The sequence below is a fragment of the Orcinus orca genome, chromosome 2 (genome assembly GCF_937001465.1).
Source record: "Orcinus orca chromosome 2, mOrcOrc1.1, whole genome shotgun sequence".
NCBI lineage: Eukaryota > Metazoa > Chordata > Mammalia > Artiodactyla > Delphinidae > Orcinus > Orcinus orca.
In genome coordinates, this window is record NC_064560.1 from 54,453,952 (window position 1) to 54,470,542 (window position 16,591).

The 16,591-nt window shown below is 43.1% G+C and overlaps 1 protein-coding gene across 23 annotated transcripts in view; it reads right to left on the reverse strand.

Annotated features, from left to right (window-relative positions):
- ZMYND11 (zinc finger MYND-type containing 11) overlaps positions 1-16,375 on the reverse strand; it is a 137,112-nt gene extending 120,737 nt beyond the window's left edge. For 12 of the 23 annotated variants that reach the window (XM_049705692.1, XM_033403062.2, XM_049705683.1 and 9 more), the window contains exon 1: positions 15,889-16,141. The gene's annotated coding sequence lies outside the window, so the exon portion shown is untranslated. The other 11 variants (XM_004278372.3, XM_004278371.3, XM_033403058.2 and 8 more) reach the window with 8 other exon arrangements.
- Between the last annotated feature and the right edge of the window lie 216 nt (positions 16,376-16,591).

Genomic DNA, 16,591 nt, shown 5'->3' on the forward strand with positions numbered 1-16,591 from the left:
CACTAAATACAGTAATGCCTAGTTTATCCTTAAAAATAAGATATAAAGATCTTCCAAGTAAATGATTTTTTAATGCATTAAAAATTTCTTTAAACAATGTGATTGGAAATCTAACATACACGTATTAGAAATGTCCACACCTGTTTAACCGGCGTGCTGTATATAACAAACACACATTTTCTTAACAACCCAGGGTCAGCATCACCTGCAGCAGTACATCAACACGCCCCTGAGGTACACAGGACCTGCCTGCCCCTACACCAGGCTTCTCCACCTCAGGGCTACTGTGGGCCAGATGACCGTTGTGGAGCTGTCCTGTACATCGTAAGGTGTTAGCAGCATTCCTGGCCTCTACCCATCAAATGCCAAGAGTATCCCCCAAGGCTTGACTTCCAAAAATGTCTCCAGACATTGCCAAATATCCCCTAGGGGGCAAACTGACTGCTGCAAACCAAACAGGCGTGCTTTTTGCATTCACGTGCTTGATTTTTGTAATTTTCTACCTTCTCCCTCAGTGTTCACACTCAGTGGCACAGTAACCTCTTCTTAGTATGCATTTCTCAAAGGATTCCTTGTTCCTTTTTTAACTGTTTTAAATGTGTTGTCCACCAAAATATCAGATAAACACCCTCATGACAGATGGTCTCCCAGGGAGGACCTCGGTCATGGTGGAAGACGGTAGATGCTCTCCTCTGACTAAAGTGTGTGCTTTTAGGTCATAATTATTATGGATTATTAGTTAGCCTTTTTAGATTTTTTGATCTCGTTTTAATTTTCACCAAAACCAAAAGTGCAAAAATTGTATCCTATTTTGTTTTTCTTAAAATTGCCATTGAGGCCAAACATCTTTCAAGTTTTTTGTTTTGTTTTTTAACATTTGTAGCTCTTCTTTAGAAAAGTTCTGTGTTCTCTATCTCCTATTATATGGTTTGGCATTTTATTAATGATTCTTCAAAATTCTTTATGAACACCTGATGAATACTATGCTTTGGGTTATCATTTATGTTGCCGATATTGTCCCAGTTTCCTTCTTTGTTTATAATGAGTTTTTTTCAGTTTTAAGTTTTTATGTAATCAAACTTGCCAATCTTTCCCTTTACAGTTTTCGCCCCTGGTATCAACCACTTTACTCAATATTTAAAAAATACATACCAAAACAATGTACATTTTTCCCCCATAAAATCTCAATTTCTCTGAAGTACATTTAATTTGTTTAATCATATAAAATGTTTTCTGGAAAAAAAAATCCTAATCCTTCTTTCAAAGCCCAATTTACCAAGGGCCTAGTATATACTAAGCCCTACCTAGCTTGTAAAAAGAGATAAAATTACAGGGAAAAAGAAGTCCAATTAATAGAATTCAAAACTAAGAGGAATTTTCTTATATTTCATTTGTAGCCGTGAAATTTCAGCACAATATTTATTGTTTTATAAAATGAAATAAAACATACAAAAATGAAAATCATCATAAAAACCCTGACACAGAACTTTAGTAGTGCATCTATAGTCAGTTGTCATTATTCGTGGATTCCACATTGTGAATTCACCTACTTGCTAAATCTGTGACCCCGAGTCAACACTCATGGCCTTCTGGTAGTTACTGGCAGACAGGCACACACGCCAGCCGAGGTGGGACAGGGCAATGCTTTGCCCTCATGTTCCAGCTCCGTCAAGCAGTGTCCTTTTCCAACTCTATGTAGGCCATGTGCCTGGAGTTGTTGTGCTTTTTAAGTTGGTGTTTTTGCTGTTTAAAATGGCCCCCACAGTGCTGAGGTGTGTCCTGGCTCCTGGGCCTCAAAGGCTGGGATGCACCTGGTGTGTCTGGTGAGCGCAGCTCAGGCCCAGTTAAGGTGCTTCCTAAAGACTCAACCATCCTAACGTCCAGAACTAGGAACCTGTCTACAGAGAAGACAGGAAAGCTGCCAAGTTCCTGGATCCATAAAAAGTGCAGCGGGCAGCGCTGTCCTGAGGCTGAAAGCCACAGAAATTCACAATCACGTCAGGGTTCAGGAAAATGCTAAACCCTCCTCAGCTAGAGCTGGCCTGCAGGTTTCAAAAGGTGATATTATGTGAAAAATGAAATTTGCAGGCAAATCCTCTACAGGAAAAGTGCTCTGTAGGAGAACATGTTTGGACACTGAGTTGTTTTTTTTTGTTTTTTTAACCAGGATGTTGGCAAATGAACCTATTCATTGGAAATTTTGGTTTAGAAAAATTTGTGGCCAGAGGCTTGCAGGTACTGAACCCTGCATTTCCCCTGGGGTAAAGGGTCAGTATTGGCTGATTCAGTGTTTGTGGTGACCTTACAGAACATAACTACAGTGAATAACAAAAATTGAAATTATAACAAAATGTGATCTTTACTTTTTAAATGTTTTGAGAATACCATTTTTATAACATTATAAACATCCTGAAAACCATTTTAAGTAGGGAGATGAAGAAAACTGAAGGTTTTTATGATGGTTCCAGTTAGAGATAGCCAACTCTGGATAAATACCAGCATGGTAGAACAGGGATTACTGTGCCCCTATAATCAGCTCATAACGTTTCCTAATAAGGCTTTTAAACTGACCCAATTACTGTCTTATAGGAACTTAGATATCTATGAAATAGGGCGTATAATGTTTGTATTAAAAATTATTTTAAATTAGCCATTCATTTATTACCAGCCCATGCTAAGTTAACCAGAATGCTTCATCTCTCAAAAAATGTTTTTCAAGAGGAGTCTCTCATAATTTGGAGACTGTATAATGGTAAATGTGAAATCTGAAGAAAGTGACAAATAGCAATTCTGTACTTCACAACTGATGGAATATGAATTAGAGCACATATTAGCACCATGCTGAACATATTCAAGGTCAAAGAGAGACAACATAAAATGAGTCAGTTTTATCCAATGCAAACAGTTTATACTAAAAGAAACATGTCTTGCTCAATAAACATCTGAATGAATTTAAAAGGTAGACAACTCAAATAACGGCTTATATTTCACGCACATTAATAATCACAACACACTTATACAGACAAGGTCTAGGTGCTTTCTCAGTCTGTACTGACCTCTCTTTTTTCCTAATACATTTACCTTTACAATTACCATCTCTTTAATTAATGAAATGAGACCGAAGTTTGCAACTGAACTTTTCCATTATTTGGATTCTGAATGCATGAGAATCATCGATAACTGTTTAAACCCTCAATTATTTGGCAGTCCATACAAGGATATTTTACTGCAACAAAGGAGCATATCCCACTTAACTACATCTACTTTACCATAATGAAAGAGCAAAAGAATAAAGAACTTAGAAATTACATAACCACTTTCTAGATTAAAGTAAATACACAGGACGGGTGAGAACATGTGGCACTCCTCCTGCACTAATGTCAAACATCCAGAACAGCGGGCATTTAGGCTGCAATGGCCTCTGGGTAGGACTGGGGAACACACATTCCTGTCTTGTTGTTCATACTGTCTTATTGAACTGTTATAATAAACATCACAAAGCTTATAATATCTTTGACAGTGTATAAAGTATTATTTATGCAAGAAAATCTGAAATCTTATAATTATCTTACACACTGAAATGTGTACAGCAGACATTGATGTCTGCAAATAAATAGCAATAGCAGACATTGATGTCTGCAAATAAATCCAGCACTTCCTATAGCTAAGTTGCCAAATACTTATTTTAATACAATGTCTGTTTCTAAAGTACTTTGAGTTTTAATTAGGGTAAAACATGTTTCCCATCATCTTGACAAGTACTGTCAAAAAAGTCTTCCCTGGTGGCACAGTGGTTGAGAGTCTGTCTGCCGATGCAGGGGACACGGGTTCGTGCCCTGGCCCGGGAAGATCCCACATGCCGCGGAGCGGCTGGGCCTGTAAGCCATGGCCGCTGAGCCTGCGCGTCCGGAGCCTGTGCTCCGCAACGGGAGAGGCCACGACAGTGAGAGCCCCGTGTACCAAAAAAAAAAAAAAAAAAAAAGTCTGGTCTCATTTCACATTTCTAATAGATAGTAATGACTGCCTAGGACAGACATTGTGTTAAGAATTTTGAGGCCAAGGAGCAAACAGTGGGAAGGAGCGGGAGGAGAGTGAGTCTCCAGGAAACTTTAAAAAAGAAAATAATTATTAGTTGTGGTTTATGAAGGCATATTGTTTTCTGAAATAATCCCATCTCATAAGCATTAAAAATGGCCATGGCCATAACCACAGGCGGCACAGTACACAGGGACCGGATTACATGGAGTTTCATATGCCAACCCTTTCATAAAGGATTTGAAACTTTAACCTAAGGGCAAGGGAAGCCACTGAAGAATTCTCAGCAGAAGACAGTGATTAGACTCCCAGCAGCTATTTAGCCTGCACCAATCATGGTAATTCCATCTTCCTTATCAGCTGACATCAAGTCCAGCAAGTGCTATGTGACTCAATGAGGGAGAAGTGTGCTAGGGCTACTTTTAGGACCAATTCCTAGCCCTAAAAAAAGGCCTCTTCTCCCTCTAAATATCATTAGGTCTTAATATGATGCCCAAAACTGATGCAGCCTTCTTGCCGCCCTGAGGGGAACTAGCCTGAGAATAAAGCTGATGCTGAGGGCTGGACAAAGGAAAGATGGTCCTTTGAGCCGTTGCTTGTGTCACCTGGAGTCTTTCCTCTCTCTGGACTTCCAGTTAGATGAGAGAATAAGTTTGCATTAGCCAGTTTGAGTCAAGTTCTTCTGTAAGTTCCAGCTAAAAGCACCTTAGCTGATATAATAATTATTCCCATGTTGGTGGTAAGTGAAACCATGAGTCGGGATGAGACTCTGGAGGGAGGCAGGTAGTGAAGAAAGAAAGGAGTCCTAGGGCAGAGTGGGGGGCACCTCATGTTTCATTCTAGGCGGTAGAAGAGCAGCTGGTAAACAAGCAGCAGCCAAAGGTTCTAAAGAAAAGCAAAAGAGTGTGGCGTTACAAAAAAAAAAAGTGTTTCAAGAAGGGAATGGTCAACTGTGCCTCTCGGCTGCTGAAAGTCAAGTAGAATGGAGGGCTGAAAGGCTCAGGTGGACTCAGCAACTTGGCAGTCACAGCACCTCCCTGGAACAGCTTCAGTCGTCTGATAATGTAGAAGCTGGACTGGGAAGAAGTACAGAAACAAAAAGAAAGATGATTCTTTGGATGAGTGTTCAGAAAGGAGAAAGATTATATAGGGGAGAAAAGAAAACCAGAGCAGTGGATGTGGAGTTCTGAAAAGATTTTTGTTGTTTTTGTTTTGTTTGTTTTGTAATGGTGAGATGATGTCAGAGTATATCTAAATGAAAATCGAAGAGAGCAAGTATAGAAGGGAATGCAAATGAGATAGGTAAGAGGTTTCAGAAGGGATGATCTACAGAGACACAGGTGAAGAGAATGACAGAAGGAGATGTGAGGGCAGGCATGTCTGCAGATCTGTAGTAAAGCAAGTTACTTACTTCCCACAGGAAGCCTTCCTTCTCTGAAAAGAGGCTAAACTCCTCTACAAGAGTAATGGGGGGTAGAGAGGTGTGAGGAAAGTGAAGAAAGTTTAGTAAGTCATTACTGAAAAGTGGACGGTGAACTGACCAGAGAAAGCCTGAGAGCCCAGATGACCATGTATGTTGGTTTCCAAGAACCTACATACAGTGTCATGAGCTCCGTAGTTTCCCTCTACCAGCATGCAGGTTTTAGGGTAAATTCATCCAGAATTCAGGTTTTGTCTATACATTGTAGGCACTGAAAAGATAAAGGGGCATTCTTTTGTCTACCTACATGCACTATGTGACCTACTATATGTACAGCACTGTACTAGGTATTATAAAGAAATTTTAAGTTAGTGTTCTCAGGTCAAGGAACTGGGAAAATAAGATAATTATAGGAAGGTAAGATAAATATAAGATGATTATAAAAGGCAACAGAATAAGAACTAGTTGAGGCAAACTTTAAATGCTGTAAGGGGACAGATCACTGTGGGATAGCAATAAGATGGAGAAGATGAAACTTGATAGAGATCTCAAATGCCAACAAATTTTAAATTAAATTTTAAGCTAACTTCAGCACTGGGGGCAGAATGCAGAGGGGAAAGGAGGATACCTGAGCAAAAGTTATAAAGTATTATTAATATAAAAGTACTACTTGTGCATTAAAGAAAACACTTATTGAAAGAATAAACATAATTGGCTGAAGTAAAAGTTTTACTTAGGGGAACAGGAGATAAGACTAGAAAATTAGACTAAGAACAGACTCCAAAATATCCTGATGACAGGATCATAAGCTCTGGGAGAAGGAAAATGAATGAGGAGAGGTTTATAATTGTCTCTGAATACTGCCTGTTAGCAGATTTCAGGCCACAGTGCAGGGAAAGAAAACAGGAACAGAGCCTGTGGTCTCCCTGAGTTGAGGAGACAGAGCAGACTGCAGTGACCAGTTTTCAGCTCAGCATTTCATTTGGTAGAATTCAAATTTTTTAGTCAATTACTTTCCCTATGAATCAGATGTCAGATCCTCTTCCCTCCCTATTATTATAATATTTAGAATCATTCTATGAAATAGTACCTCTACTTAGGAACAAAGAGTATATAAAATAATTTGTAATAGTATACCCATCTAACATTTTCCACTCTATTCTGCAAGGTCCAATTTTATAGGAATATTCTATGTTAAAATGCAGTTCTGACAAGAGCAACCAATTCTTGAACATATCTGGTAATCTAAAACTGAGAAATTTATGTTTATTTAAGACAATCTGACTTAACACACTTTAAAATAGACAAAAGCGAGAGGACTGATGCCAATGGGACACGGCCTGCAGAGGAGGCTATGGCATCCGGCTGGAAGAGTGAACGACCTGCTCAGAACTTGAAGACCAACAGTCAGCACCAGGTCAAATGAGGCTTCTCCAGGCCACTCCTCCTCTAAAGCCCTGACTTCCAAAGACTGATGGATTCTGCACTAGAGAGGAAGGAAGAGAAACCCGTGCAAATTCTCAGGCTCTCCACAGGTCCTCAGGAAGACCACTGGGAAGCCTCAGCATGCTGAGGGAGAAGTGCAAGAACAGGAGAGAACACAGATACTGGCCATCAGTGACTGGAGGGACAGTGAATCTCATAGCTCACAGGCTTCTTCCCTCAGAATCTTCTGGTACTCAGCTTAGACAATGAATCTGCTCCTGCTCTGGCCCTATCTCTGGGGAACAACCTGTAAGTGGAAATGACACCCACAATCTGTAGGAATATCAAGGATCACCTAAAATCCAGACAAAAGCCAAGGATACCCAGGTTGCTAAACAGCAGTGCCAGGAAAACCTCCTCAGATGGCCCCACTATCACCTGCAGGCACAACTTCACCATGGCTGGCATAATCGCCCAGGGAAAGACATCCAAGTGCTTCTGATGCCTGTCAGGGTCACAAGCTTACTCCACAACCTGCAGGAACACTTGGCCGCTGCTCAAACTACAGGAAATCTCAGAGACACTGAACTGGGTGGCAGCCTACCCCCGGATATCATTTGCCTCAGACACAATGCAGGACCATTAGGAAACACCAACCAACCCCACCTTTGCTATCCACCTTCCCTGACCATCAGCAGAGTAACAATACCAGAGCATTTCTGAGGAACCTGAAAAGACTTGAGGTTTTCTCCTGGGATATATTTATTTTTCAGGCTATTTTGATTATCCTGTGTAGGAAACTTCAAGAATAAGATTCCTGAAAAATAATTTCTGAGACAGAGAGCTGAAGGTTGTAGAGTACATCATTTTCTATAAACCATTACAAAAAGAACTTTCTAGAAGTCGTCACATATACTTGGCCTACTTAAAGAAATAAAAATTTGTAACTTTAAAAGTTAAAAACAATCCCAACTGGGCTTCCCAGGTGGCGCAGTGGTTGAGAGTCCGCCTGCCGATGCAGGGGACACGGGCTCATGCCCCGGTCCGGGAAGATCCCACATGCCGCGGCGCGGCTGGGCCCGTGAGCCATGGCCGCTGAGCCTGCGCATCCGGAGCCTGTGCTCCGCAACGGGAGAGGCCACAACAGTGAGAGGCCCGCGTATCACAAAAAGAAAAAAAAGAAAAAAATCCCAACTGGAACTTTAAAATAGAGCCCAGACCCATCCCCAGAGATTCTGACTTAATGCTTTTGTTAAGAAAAAAAAGTAGGACTTCCCTAGTGGCACAGTGGTTGAGAGTCCACCTGCCAATGCAGGGGACGCAGGTTCGTGCCCCGGTCCAGGAAGATCCTACATGCCGCGGAGCGGCTGGGCCCGTGAGCCATGGCCGCTGAGCCTGCGCATCGTAGCCTGTGCTCCGCAACGGGAGAGGCCACAACAGTGAGAGGCCTGCGTACCGCAAAAAAAAAAAAAAAAAAAAGTAATTCAGATGCTCAGTCATGACTGAGAACCAGTGTACCATCAAGAGCTTCCCATGTGTCATCCAAAATCCCAAAGAATTTATTTAAAAGAATAAGATGCAAGTACTATTTCAAGGCTTACAACAGTATCTTTTTGGTTAGCATTTGTTTAAAATACGCAAATGAATCAAGAGAAAGTCTAACTTTAAACTGGATTGGTGGTTGTTCAACTTTTAATTCACTCGGAAATAAATGAGACTAAAGCTAGGTTTATTTTAATAATCATAAGAAAATAAAATTTAACTTTCAAATTACTCAAGTGTAAGTTTCTTAACTAAAACAATCTAACACGAACACTCATCACAATCGAGAGGCTTCTTCAGAACTGTATGTGTAGAAAATATATGTGCAGAATAAGAAAATATGTTATTTCAAAATAAATGATCAGGTGTTTTGACATTACACTAAGTGTGGCATTTTTAAACATAAAAGAAATGTTAAATTATAAGTGCTGTAGAAAAATAAACCACTTTAAACTTTATATCCTCTACAATTTAAAAAGATAACATCTCTAATAGTAAATAAAATGCTCCAAAACCTTGTAAATATGGTATCAATGGCAAGCCCAAATAAATCAATCTCACTTGTTCCTACCACAAGTACTGGCCAGCTTAAGTATTTATATTCAATACTAATTTGAGATGGCCTCCATGTCAAAACTCAGCTGAAAATTAAGAACTTGATCTCCCTAACAGCATTTTTCAGATACAGTTTTGAGACAGAAAAGCAATCAACAAGCAGATAAATCAAGAATCTACAAAAAAAATAAAGCGTTCATAATAGCTTTCAAGCTGAGATACTTTAGCCTTTATTAAAAGACTTTTTTAAAAAAATCTTTCTATAACTATTAAATATGAGAAAACCTTATGTAATATCCCCGCTGATGAGCATCAACACAATCTGAACCTGGGCATGCTACAACTCAGTTGATCTATGTCTCACTTCACCATATGCTTCACACTATTTTATTTTAGACAATAAACACCTACTGACTCCTGAAGCCTCAGCACTTAGAGTAACTTTCAAGAAATTAGCTATTTCAATCCAAAGTGAACTTATCCAACAGAGGGAATACTAAAAGATTCCTCAAGACAATGACTGCCCCTTCTGATGCAGCACAAAAACTTTAGTGGTAAAGTTAATTTCAAATATTTTCAAACATTTCTCTCCTATACATAAGTATTAAAATAATGATTGTAAGTTTCCCCCCACACACCCTGTGGCAAGTTATCTTCATAATGTGAGTTGCTAATAGTTACAGCAGGAAAATGAGCCAATTATTTATGCTTGTTCTTAGGTTACAAGCTGTCGTTACCAGTGAAACTGGAATTAACCAGAATTTTATGTATGGGATGTTCTGATTACCAGGAGGTTTCTAATATTTTCTTTCCATCTCCTACTTTTGAAAGAAGAGTGAGCATAGTTTCACGTTCCTTTACTATTCCATACTTTTGCAGACATAAATGTATACTTGTAAGGTGACAGTGTATGAGTACAAAGATCCAAGAAGTTGGTGAGTTTTAGGGAGACAAGAGCAGCCAAGTGCAGTATAGGGGTACTTCCCTGGTGGCACAGTGCTTAAGAATCCGCCTGCCAATGCAGGGGACACAGGTTCGAAACCTGGTCCCGGAAGATCCCACATGCCATGGAGCAACTAAGCCCACGCGCCACAACTACTGAGCCTGCGCTCTAGAACCTGCAAGCCACAACTAATGAGCCCGCGTGCCACAACTACTGAAGTCCTCACACGTAGAGTCCGTGCTCTGCAACAAAGAGAAGCCACCGCAATGAGAAGCCCGCACACTACAACAAAGAGCAGCCCACGCTCGCCGCAATGAGAGAAAGCCCAGCGCAGCAACGAAGACCCAAGGAAGGAAAGAAGGGAAGGAGGAAGTAAATAAATAAATAAATAATTTTTTTTTAATGGAGTATAGGTTTGCTAATCATAGACGTGAATTCAAATACCCCTTTGATCATGTGTTCTGTGTGACCCCAGGCACTAGGGTCTATTATAAGTTATGTAATACTTATAACTGTGCTGTATAATATTGTAATTTATCATATAATCATACTATAATAAATACTTCCCTCATTATGCTACTGTGAGAACTAAAAGGAGTATGTAAAATGCCTAGGATAGTAGGTGCTCAATGACACCTTCCTTTACAAACAATGGTGCTGCCACAAGCAATACCTTTACAATGAAAAACAGCTTTCTAAAAACTGCTTACAAAGACTTCTAAAGGGACATAATGTGTGTACATAATCAAAGTACAATGTATTTATGACAGATTATCTTGTAATACACCACAGTATCTTCCTCATTTTTAAAATATAGCATTTTAAATCCCAATTGTGAAAGTTGGTATTAAGTAACAAGCTCTCAAAACAAATCCATTTCTAACTATTTGTATATATCTTTCTTTTGTTTATACGATAAATGCTTGGATAGGAAGGAAGAGTCTTCCTTCTTTAAATTCTATTTTAAGTTTACTTAGCACACAAGCAGGTCAAATTAGGAAAAAATATTAAAGATTTTAAGTGGGACTATCTTTCATTTAAATGCTTAGATAGTATCAGGAGAACAAAAAAAAAGAATTACTAATCATAACAAAGTTGTTTTTAAAAATCCTCAAGTGGAGGCTTCCCTGGTGGTGCAGTGGTTGAGAATCCGCCTGCCAATGCAGGGGACACGGGTTCGTGCCCCGGTCCAGGAAGATCCCACATGCCGCAGAGCGGCTGGGCCCGTGAGCCATGGCCGCTGAGCCTGCACGTCCGGAGCCTGTGCTCCGCAATGGGAGAGGCCACAACAGTGAGAGGCCCGCACACCGCAAAAAAAAAAAAAAAAAAAAAATGCTGATATGACAGTATTCCATTACCTTTGTCATTTCTATTAATCTCTTTGTCTATTTCTTTAATTTCACATGAAGTTAGGCAAATGATTAGCCATTATGTATTGATGAATAGAAAACAAACCCCCAAAATACAATGAAAAATGTCTAAATATTTACTAGTTGAACATAAATTAGATTTGTAAAATTGAGTTGAATACCTAAGCCTAACAATTTGCTAAATTTCCCTACTAAATACATAATGGTCTCTACAAATATTTTCTTAATTTCCAAATAAATATTTTTTAAATTTTGCATACTGTTTATTTGCATTTGTAAGTAATTTGATATCAAATATTGTACAGCATTTTCACAATACACACTACAGGCATACCTCATTTTATTGCACTTCACCTTACAGGCCTTCACAAATACTGTTTTCACAAACTGAAGGTTTGTGGCAACCCTGCATTGAGCAAGTCTACTGGTGCCATTTTTCCAACAGCATTGGCTCACTTTGTGTTTCTGTGTCACATTTTGGTAATTCTTGCAACATTTTAAGTTTTTTCATTATTACTGTATTTGTTATGGTGATCTGTAATCAGTGATCTTTGATGTGACTACTAAAGCTCACTAAAGGCTCAGATGTTGGTTAGCATTTTTTAGCAATAAAGTATTTTTTAATTAAGGTATGTACACTGGTTTTTGGACATAATGCTACTGCACACTTAACAGACTACAGTATAGTGTATATATAACTTGTATATGCATTGGGAAACCAAAAAACTCACATGACTTGCTTTATTGTGATATCTCCTTTACTGCGGTGGTCTGGAGCAGAACCCATGGTATCTCTGAGGTATGCCTGTAAATAGCTTTCCAAGAATTTTCTAAGCGGAAAATCAGTATTAGGCACACACACACACACAAAGATCTTTCCTTAAGGCAGCACATATGTTTAAGATACTACATGTGAGATATTACATCATACTGCTGGGTATTTAGATTTCAATTTGTATCTCCCTTCCATTATGTTCATTTCTATCATTTCACCTCTTATCACACAGATTCTCAAGCCTGTATGTTATATGGATCATATTCTCTCAAAAAACTACTACTGATAGTTCACTCACTTCTTATTATAGAGAGTATGTATGTGTGTTGAGGGGTGTGGGTGTGCTACAAGGAGGTGGGACCTTACACAATTAAAAGGAAGACCGCTATGCTTTTAAGATGATCATGTGTATGATTTTTAGAAGTGGGATAGTGTATGTAAAGAACTTTGCACAATGGCTGACACTTGGTAAACATACAATATATGATGCCTATTTTCATCATGGTACTCATTTATGTTATAAACTTGTGGATACAAAAACATTTCAAAAATCAAGACCAAAGGAAGACAGACCACTGATGATACGGAGGACCTTCAGACCACTATTGATCTTCACAGAATCACTGTACGAAAGCAGATTTACTATTGTTTTGAAATGTTGACAATGCCACTGAAACAAAGTAACTGAAAGTCTTCAGGTAAGAGATACAGATAGCAATTAAACTCCTTGTTTTTCAGATGGGTAAATTGAGACCAGGCATGGCAAGTTTAAATAATTTGCCCAAGATCACTCTGCTAGTAATGACAGAGGTGAGATTCAGACCCAAGTCACCTGGCCTCAAACTCATGTTGCTATACTACCTCCAATCAAATTACAAAAATCTAATCAACCTGTAAAAAATTCAACGTTAAGTCCAAGTTAAGGTTTTCAAACAGTGAAACTTTTTTTTTTTCTTTAAGTCAGACTCTTCTCCTTAACATTTTCTCCTTTTTTCCAGATACAGCCTCTTGGCTTAAATTTTTTCTATGGAGAATTCAATTGAAGGATGGTAGGGGTAGGTACACAAAATCTGATACCAGAGGTTTAGGGCTTTAAGCAACAGTAGGACAGTATTTGATACTTTATTACAAATGTTACAATTCTTAATTAGCTTCAATCAGTGTCTCAATTTAGGTATGCCAAAGGGTATGAATGTCTCTGTTATACACTACCTGAACAACCCTTAAAGGAAAAGTGGATACTGTTACAAAAAGGTGAGAGTTCAAAAAAACACAGGTCAATTCACGGAAACATGCAAGATGCCATACACTCAAAGTATCAACGTAATGATATCCTAAGAATAATGCATACGAACTAAGGAGATAATTTTAACATTTTAATTGATCTTTCTTTGTAAAGCTGGGAGCACTTACATATGTTTATTTAACCACCTTGCAACAGGTAACTGAAAAAATAAACTGCCCAATTACAAAATGTAAAAGGGAGATTCCATTTTCATATGAACAACATCTAAGGGGAAACATATGAACAACATCTACAGGGAAAAAGTACCACAATAGAGATCCTCTGTCAATCATGCATGGAGTTAAGCAAGAAAAATATTTTATTGATTATGTCATAATCACAGACCATATTTTCTGACCTCTGATTCTCTAACTTGGCCATCTTATAAAGAAGAGTCCACCAAAATAATGACTAATCAACGCTAAAGACAAAGAAAATAACATGCCTGTACAAAATTCATATTTTATCTCCTGCTTGTTCAAGTTAGAATTCAGAAAAGTCACAAAGGTGACCCTGCTTACCAGAAAGCACTCAAACTTTTAAAGGACAACGAAGACTATCTCTCTGCTAACTTCAAACCATTAATTAGAATCAATGACCCAAAAGCCTGAAAAGGTTATGCATCCCATAATTACTAAGGTACAACCACTACATTTCTCGGTTTAAAAGAAAAACGTTTTACTTTATGCTCTTAAACAGACTAAATTATTTTTAAGCAGTCTCGTTTCCACAGGACACCGCTTACTGTAGGATGCAGAACACCTGGGTGAGGCAGACCAGAGGACCCAGGACCTAAACCTCAGTAAGCCCTGTGGGCCTCTAAAAATCTGACCCAAGCGGGCCCCTCCAACCTTCAGGCACCCATCCCTCAACAGGGTACCTGCTTTGAGTTCACAAGACCCCGGATACTATGTACACACCCCACAAGCGCACACGAAGCACCATGAACACACAGTATGTAACACCGGGTATGACATGCCCACACCGGGAACCATGTGGACCCGTATATAACACCAGGCACCATAGACAAACTAGGTACCATGCACACACCATATGTGACACCAGGAACCATGCCCACACCAGGTATGATATCCCCACCATGTATAACACCAAGTGCCAGGTGCACACCGAGCACCAGAAACACAACGGGTATCATGCATGCTCCCACAGTATACAACACCAGGCACACATTCGGGACCACGGACACACCAGGCAGCATGGACACACTAGGAATCATGCCCCACCACATACCAGGTGCACACTGGGCAACACCGACACACAGCATATAACACCAGGCGCCACGGACACACCAAGCACCATGACCACACGGTATGTAACACCGACCACCACGGACACACTGGGTATCACACCCCCACCGTACATAACACCGAGCACCACGGACACACCGTGAGCGCCTCCAGCGCTGGGCCAGAAAAGCGTAAGGGGACAGTCCACGCGGAAGTTGGGGGTCCCAGGCCGGCTGCTGCGCCCCAGCTTAGCTCCCCTCCGGACGCCCGGCGGGATGGGTGGCGGACACTTAGGCGGTCCTGGGGGCCCGGGAGGATCTGCAGAGGAGGCGGAGGCCTCGCTGCCGCCCGTTACCAGCCCCGGGGACCAGGCCTCGCCTGGGCCCTTGGGGACCACCCTGCCCAGCCGCGGCCTTCGCTCCCAACAACTAGCCGTCAAGGCAGACGCCCGCCCCCCACCCGCCCCCAAACTCACAGGGCCGCGTCCCGGCGGACCCCGAGCCGAACCGCTGGCCCCGAGGCCTGGGCGCGCGGGGAGGACCGGCCCGGCGGGCGGCGCTCACGCGACTCCCCGGCTTCGCGGCCCGTGAAGGCCCCGCGCCGTCCTGCTCCTGCGGGGCCTCCTCCTCCTGCAGGGCCGCCCTTCCCCGGCCGGCCGAAGGCGGGGTGCGCAGCCGAACCCCCGCAGACCAACAGGCCCCTGCCCGACGCAAACAAAGCTCCGCCGTTCACTCGGCGCTGTTTGCAGGGGGCGAGCAGCGGTCACGCCCGCGGCCCGAGAAGCTGCAGCCGGGCCCGAGCTCCACAAACACCCCGCCTCGGACACCCCGCCCGCGCCCCCGCCCCCGCCCCGCCACCGAGGCCGAGCGTCTCCCACCATTATGCTCCGGACGGTCCTCGCCGCCGCCGCCGCGCCCGGCCCTCCCCCTCCGCGCCCGGCCCGCCGCCCGCGCCGCCTCCTCCTCCGGGCCAGGGCCGGCGAAGAGCGGGGGGGCTGCGGTCTCCCGGCCTCCCAGCCACCGCGGGCCCGGCATCCCTGCCGCCCGCGCCGGCTCCCCGGCCTCCCCGCCTCCGATTACGCGGACCCGGCCTCCCTGCCGCCCGCCCCGGCTCCCCGACCTCCCCACCTCCGGCTCCACGGGCCCGGCCTCCTCCCTGGCTCCCCGGCTCCGCGGACCCGGCCTGCCCGCTCCGGCTCCGCGCCTCAGGGGCGCCATGTTTACAAGCCTCCACCACAGAAACTCGCAAGCACCCGGCGAGGGGAGCGCTGAGGCCCCGCCGCCGCACTTACGGTGTCTCCTCGCCGAGCGGCGGGCCGTGGCCGGGCGCGGAGTTGAGGCGCCGCCGCCGCCGGGAAAGTTTGCGTCCTGCGAGGCCGCGGCGCCGCTCACATGGCGGGCTGAGCGGGGCGGCCGCTCGCCGGCCCGGCCTCCTCACCGCCGCCTGCCCGCCGCCCCCGGGCTTTATTATGTGGCCCGCCGGCCGGCCGCGCTGCGGGCTCGGGCTCGGCGCGGGCTCCCTCCCGGCCCGGCCCGCCGTGCACGCCCACACCCACCTTCCCGCCGTCCTGTGCTCCGCGCCTCTCCCCAAATTTGAGCATATTCTTACATATCCACACATGCACTTCATATCAACACACACGTGAAAGCTACGTACGTGCGGGCACGCGGGAGCCGGGAGCGGAGCGCACAAAGATCCGGCACCCGCAGCATCGTCAGCTCGGACCCGCGGCTGCGGGCACTGCCCGGCCGACGCCTGCTTTCGTGTGCCTCGTACCTGCCTAGAGTCACCGTCGGAACGGCAAAGTCTTGGAGGAGCATTAATTTTTTAATTGGCAAGATCGGTAAAATGGTGTTAATACCTTTTAAAATCTGTCAGCGAAACAAATTGCGGGAATATGCTGAATTCCTCATTCCATACGTGCACAAACAGGACTTCAGAAAGAACGGGACCACCCATTACCTTTTTGGCACAAACACTACCAATTTGTGTAA